At 42.3% G+C, this 7,046-nt stretch overlaps 1 long non-coding RNA gene across 1 annotated transcript; it reads right to left on the bottom strand.

The window, feature by feature from the left end:
* Positions 1–3,317: 3,317 nt before the first annotated feature.
* Positions 3,318–6,146, bottom strand: LOC120995261. The gene is made up of 2 exons (XR_005777556.1): positions 4,961–6,146; positions 3,318–4,105 (listed from the first exon to the last, which is right to left on the bottom strand). It is a non-coding gene; the product is annotated as an uncharacterized LOC120995261 (long non-coding RNA).
* Positions 6,147–7,046: the final 900 nt, after the last annotated feature.

Raw genomic sequence — 7,046 nt, 5'->3', positions numbered from 1 at the left:
TGCTGGTGTAAAGCTGGGACTGCACACCGTGAAAAATATTGGCGGCTGGGGACAGAGTACCGCGGGACAGCCGCCGCCATCAGGCTGCAGAAAGCCTCAGTATCCACAAGCCTAAATGGCAACATTTCCAGGGACAGCAATTTGGAAAGGTGCGCATTTAGTGCTATGGTCTGTGGGTGGGTGGGTGGTTGGGTATTTGTGCTGTCGTTTAAAGGCCTGGGGAATAGACATCTGTACGCTGTGCTGGGACACAGAAGTGGATGTGCTAGTTGATGATGCTTGCGAAGGTCCAGGTACATGGAGGGAGGCATCCGGGCCTGTGTCTTGGATAGGGGATTGGCAAGCACGTAACACAGGGGAAGAGGAGGCAGTGGTGTGACCCGCAGACACTGGTTGTGGACCCAGGCGTTTCGGCCCACATATTAGGGTGCTTTGATGCCATTTGGCGGATCATGCTGGTGGTGGTAAGGTTTTTAGTGTTCATGTCCCTGCTCATTTTGGTACGGCACGGGTTGCAAATGACAATTCTTTTCTCGTCCGCACTTTCCTCAAAAAAGCGACAGACTGCGGAACACCTACCCCTTGGCAAGGGAGATTGCCACAAGGGGGTGCTCCGGGGAACAGTTGCGGGCCTGTTTGGTGTGGCCCGCCTTCTCCCTTTTGCCACCCCACTGCCTCTTCCAGCCTGTTGCGGTGCTGCGGATCCCTCCCCCTCTGTACTGCTGTACTCGCTCAGCTTGCCACCTTACCAGGTTGGGTCAGTGACTTCATCATCCAGAACCTCCTCTTCCACTCCTCACTCTGGTCATCCTCCTGACTTGTTGACCTAACAACAACCTCAGTTATTGACAACTGTGTCTCATCCTCATCATGAACCTCTTGAGACACTAATTGCGGTTGACTAATTGGCAACTGTGTCTCATGATCATCCACCTCGTGAAACACTAATTGCCGTTCCCCACCATCATCTTCTTCTGACTGTGGATGCTCCAGAGTTTGGGAATCAGGGCACAAGATCTCCTCATGTCCCTCTTCAAGTGGGCTTGGTGAGAGGCCCAAATTAATGAATGGCGATGAAAACAGCTCCTCGGAATATCCGAGTGCGGGATCACTTGTTTGCCAAGACTCTCCATGCTGGGTGGAAGGAGTATCAGGGTGAGGATTCTGTTGACCGGACTCTTGGCTACTGAGACTGGACTTTCTGGAAGACAGGGTGGTGCTTAACTGACTGGAAGCTTTATCTGCTGCAATCCAACCGACCACCTGGTCGCACTGGTCTGACTTCGAGAGTGGTGTCCTGCGCCGCCCTGCAAACTGGGACATGAAGCTAGGTATCGTGGATGAGTGTTTCTTGTGCTCTAGCAGCAGGCACAGTTTCACCGCGCCCAGGGCCCCGGCCTCTGCGTGCACCATCAGCAGCATGGCCATTTCCCCCGTCCCTTACTGCTCACCTTGCGCATATTAAATGGTATATATGCTTGCAAGTATGTCACACGTACAGTAGCGCAGGTTTTAAAAGTGTATGCGCAAATAAAGTACACAGAATGTCACAGATATTTTTAGGATGCGCACACGTTAAACAGGAGGTATAGCGCAAGTAATGTCGCTGTCACCACCGCCTAATAAAAAATTACACTGAATGAATGTCACTGATATTTAGGATGCACAAACGTTATACAGGAGGTATAGCGCAAGTAATGTCGCTGTCACCAGCGGCTGATAAAAAATTACACTGAATGAATGTCACTGATATTTAGGATGGGCAAACATTATACAGGAGATGTAGCGCAGGTAATGTCGCTGCCACCAGCAGCAAAAAAGTTAGACTGAATGTCACTGATATTTCGAATACGGAAACGTTATACCGGAGATGTAGCGCAGGTAATGTAACTGTCTGCCACGGACACAGTCTACGGAAAAAGTACACTGGATGTCACAGATATTTTTAGGCTGCGCACACGTTAGACAGGAGATGTAGCGCAGATAATGTTGCTGTCTGCAGCTGCCAAACAATTGCAAGCTATTTAGTGCAGGTTGCGCTAAAAATATATATTGCTACCAGATACAACTATAGTCCTTAAAAGGACTTTTAGGTCTCTAACAAGTTTTAGCAATTTAGTGCAGGTTGTACTAAAAATATATATTGCTGCCACACAATAGTCCTTAAAAGGACTTTTGGGTCTATAACAAGTATTAAAACGAAAATATTGCTATTTCAATAAACGAGTGGGGAGGAGACTCAAGCATCGCTCTCGAGCACATGCGGTATTTGGCCGAACACCGCAATGTGCCGAGCATGCTCTCCCAACACTAGTAGGGATGGTCCATGCAGTTTCAAAGGGACAGATACTAACTTGCTTTACCTGCAGCCCCAGTATATTGCTAACATTACCTCTCCATCCAGGTATATCAGGTAGTGGGCTGATCTGATCATTACTTACGACACCATTCTTTCACACTATTGATAAAATGTTATCAGCATGCCCATGGTGGCCATAGTGTGGCTTTAGAGACTGATATAGATAACTGTCCTTTTTCATATAGCTTTTGGCTACAACTGCATGCCAGTGTTCAACTAGGCAGTAATGTCATATTTGTAGCCCTTTGTACCTACGGTAAATTGTCTTCTTCAGAGTTGACCTCTAACAGTAGATTGGTAGAGGAAGAGATTACTACATTCAGGGGCTGCTAATTGGTTCATGGCAAGTTCCTGTTGGACACGTAAGGACAATGCAGGACCATGGAGGAGGCTAGTGTGTTATAGAAGCACGTTAGATGGTATCAATGGTTAGTAACTTCTTAGCTGTATAACAGCCATTTGAAAACAGCCCAATCTGACATAATGACTGGAAAAATTGTGATAGCTCCGCACTTATTCAGAAACAGAGCAGCAGGATTTATAGCCGAGACTCCTCATTTTTTTTTTTTTTAAGCTATCATTGTGAGGTTCACTACCCTTACAAAAAAAGTATACACCTTTTTGTAGAATTTGACAGCTCATAATCTATCAGTCCTTTTCAAGCCAGAATTCAGTGTAAAGCTTTTTGTGAAGACTGTAGCACAGAATTAGTGGCACTGAGTAATTTACAACACAGAGGAAAACCATATGTGTTTCTGTCTCTTTAACACTGCCCTCCTCCCTTCTTCCCCATGTCTTGCCTCCTCCCAGTTCCAGAAACTTTGATTCTTAACCCAAACTGTTAGTCCTGGAACAGTTGCAAAAAGAGTACGGATACAGTATAAAAAGAAGATGAAAGTAATGTTTTTTGCTGTCTGGATATGAAGACTATACCTGGGAAAGAAGTAACCTTATGCAGAATTTTTAAATAATATTTAGTGTAGTACTTTACAGGAGAACCAGCTGCTGGCACACAATCTGGAATAGATTCATGTAGCGCACACAAAAGGTATGTACAAGTTTGTGTATTTGCATGTTTCTGAATATGTAGACAGTAACAGAAGCGTGCTCTGCCAAGACTAAATGTTCCTTCCTTAAGTTGGTGGCTATTAATTATTCAGGACTATAAAGCAGTGATATATGACGGGTATAGAAATGGGCATTTTCTTACGGTTATCAATCACAGGTTTGGGTTCTTCCTCTGAGTATATAAATGATTGTTACACAATCATTCAAGAGAGCAAACAATAGAGGGACATACAGCACTGTCCATCTAGTGTAATACACTTAGTTTGGTTTTCTGAGATTACAGTATTGCTGTCTCAGGCCATATGTATGTGGCCTGACACTGTTTCTGACTGTGATCCCACAGCATTGGTAGCTCTCAATTCCAGCTTCACATTCTTCCATATTGAAGCTTCAATCCACATGCATCTATGTCATTCAAATGCCAGTTCTGAAATCCTCTCTCTCCATAACGCCATATAAGGTCCTTTTTATGGCATTTCCCTGGACACAGCTGACCCACATATGTGGGAATGTTCTATTCCTAAAGATAAATGGCTGGTGGTTAGACAGTGTGTTTGGTTTCCATTACTATTCCAATTTTAACTTCCAAGTTGGTCTATATAGAGCAATATCTGTTCTTTATTGAGGTGTTTCAACCAAATTGGATTGGCACCAACTACATATTAATATAAGACGCACCTGTCCAAATGTGGAAAAATAAAAAAACAAAGCAAAAAATAACCATAATTAGTAGGTAACCTCTAGTGGTGCTATAGTTTAACAAAGTGAGCACTGCAGCAGAAGAACAACTTTCTGATTTTAGAAATATACAGAAATTGTCACTGTACATTTGAAGTGTGTCCACCATCAGAAATATGGATGGTGAGCTTCAAAAGCAGAGCACAAACTGAGGCCAAGCATGCCAGTTTAATAGGACACTTCCTAGACTGTGGTGTATGTAACATTAAATGAAGTATGTATATTAGTCAATGACAACTCTAGTGTTAGAATAGGCAAATTATTGCCTGGCATGGTAAGAATTTTGAAAAAACATACAATTACAAGATTTTATGTAGTTTTGAATGATATATTATTTAATGTAGTTTTGACTGTACTGTCTTGCCACTTGGGATTAAAAGGAACATTTTTTCCTCAGTAGAGATGCCTTGTGGATTTATTTTCCTTTCTCTGAGACAATAGTTGTAAAATTGACCTCTTCGTTCCCTTCATCCATGTCCACTCCCTCGATTGAACATGATGGACATGTGTCTTTTGCAAGAGTACTAAGTATCTGCGCAAATACATTTTTTTTTGTCATGTTAACCCATAAAAAGGGTTTTTGCATCACAGAGAACAGCCAACATAAATTAGTGTTAAATTAAGAAATTACCAAGACACTGGACTGTGTAGAGTGGAGTGTCAGTGAGACTATGACTAGCTACGATTGGAACTGGATATATACAAATCTCTTGTCCTCGTATTCCTAAAGTTGGGAATCTCTATTTCTTTGTCTCCAAACAGCCCTGTTTAATCATGAAACGTTTAACGACTCACCATCTGGAAATGCCCTTCTTCCCTCGGTTTTTAAGTCTGTTTAGAAGATGCCGATCTTCTCCTCAACCACTTGACACACCTCCTACAGGGAAACTACGTCTTCGCTCACTTCCTGGAGCTTTTGTATTTGTAGGTATATTTATTGTACTAACTGGCCTAACTGTGGCTGTCATTGGCTACTGGCCTCACAAATCCAACAGCCAATTGCCATCAATGCCTTCTTCACAATCCCAGCAATCTGTAGAGAGACTGAAGCTGATTGGTCCTGTCATCATGGGATTTGGTCTGTTTGTATTCATATGTGCTAATACCCTTCTCTATGAAAACCGGGACATGGAAACAAGACGGCTCCTCCAAATCAGTACAGTCACACAGGGACACGGTAACATGGGTATATCTCCTAATAGTAGGATGAAAGTTCAAGCCCAGAATACATGGAGTGATAGTTCTGGAGAGCTGGACAACAGAAGGAATATATTAATAAGGGCACAGCTTTTGTGTCCACCCATTAATGACCTCTCTCTTTCTCTTGTGAGCATACATTCTGATCCCTGTATTTCATCCTTACCCCAAATGGGAGAGAGAATAAACCTCAGGGAAGAAACAGAGAGGTGTTACAGCTCTGATGTCAAATTAAATATGAGTATGAGACCAGTAAAAGAAGGTATTATGGAGGTTCCTCATAGAGGTCAAAAGTGTCGCAGTTGGCCAAGACTGGAAATTGTTGATGATTGTTGCACAAAAGTACAAAAAGCCTCAGAGGAAGTGTTAAAGGAGAGCAGAGAGAGTAGCCAAGAGACTGTACCTGAAATGGCATGAAATTTTACAATACATACGAAGATAATGGAGAACTTGGGCTATATTCCCTTGCCTTTCCTATAAACTATCCCTGCTCATGATGCCAAAAAGAAACCACTGAATGAAACACTATTTAAAAACATGACTTTGTTATATTTTTTCTACAGTATGTATAGTCTTTATAGACCCGCAGCAGTCCCATGTTCACAATGTTAGGCATCATGAGATCTGCAGCATGCACACAGCCAAAGGCACTTCATTGACTGTAGTATGGAGCCATATTATGGAGGTGTACTCCCTTAAAAGCAATGCTTCCAAGGTAGAATATGTCTGTAACACGGCATGCATGCCATGATTTCCTAATGGAGTCTGTAAATTGTGTTTGTGTGTGTGTATATATATATATATATATATATATATATATATAGCAATTCCCTAACATGAGTGGCTCATAAGTGCAGAATGAATTAAATCCTAACAGACCATCTGGCTCCAATTTCCTCTATACAATGGGTCATCATCCTAGACATTCACATACTTTTCACCTTATTGGATTAAACCATTTGTTCAATAAAGATATTAAACTCTAATGTGTGCTGTTAAATTAGGCTGCGTTTCATTATGAAGATGTAGGCCCATTACCACAATGATGCTATATCCTGTTCATTGTGCTTCCCAGAAGATATGTCCCCAACTATATTACTAAGAAGGGGATTATCATATCTGACAAGACTGTTTAGAGTACAATATAGCTATAGGCAAATTAGCTCTAATTCATTAGGAAGAAAACTATAGGCAGGGTCGACCTTAGGTTATGTGGCGGCCTGTGCGAGAAGTCTTTTTGACCCCTCCCCACACACACATAATGCACAGCTGGTTATCCCATCTGGGACATTTATGATACATCTATAGGATAGGCAATACATGTCAGACAGGTGGGGGACCCTCTCCTATCTCAATAATGGGGCCCCAAAGTGAATAGAGAGCAAGTGACACATGTGTGACCACCCCTGAATTCACCGCTTTGTGACTTTTTGAAAATAGCTGAATGCTGGCTCAGCTATATTCTGAAGTCCCACAGAAGTAAATGGAGAGGACGCAGTGCAAGATATACTGTAGTAATAGTGGTGTCATACAGTATGAAAAACAAGTATAGTACATAAATACAGCACTAGAACCAAGCCAATTATATAAATAGAGCACCAGAACCAAGCACGGTACATATATACAGCACAACAACCAAGCTTGTTACTTATATACAGCATCATAACCAAGCTCATTACATAAA

The sequence above is a fragment of the Bufo bufo genome, chromosome 3 (assembly GCF_905171765.1).
Source record: "Bufo bufo chromosome 3, aBufBuf1.1, whole genome shotgun sequence".
NCBI classification, from domain to species: domain Eukaryota; kingdom Metazoa; phylum Chordata; class Amphibia; order Anura; family Bufonidae; genus Bufo; species Bufo bufo.
This window is presented reverse-complemented; position numbering and strand designations above follow the sequence as displayed.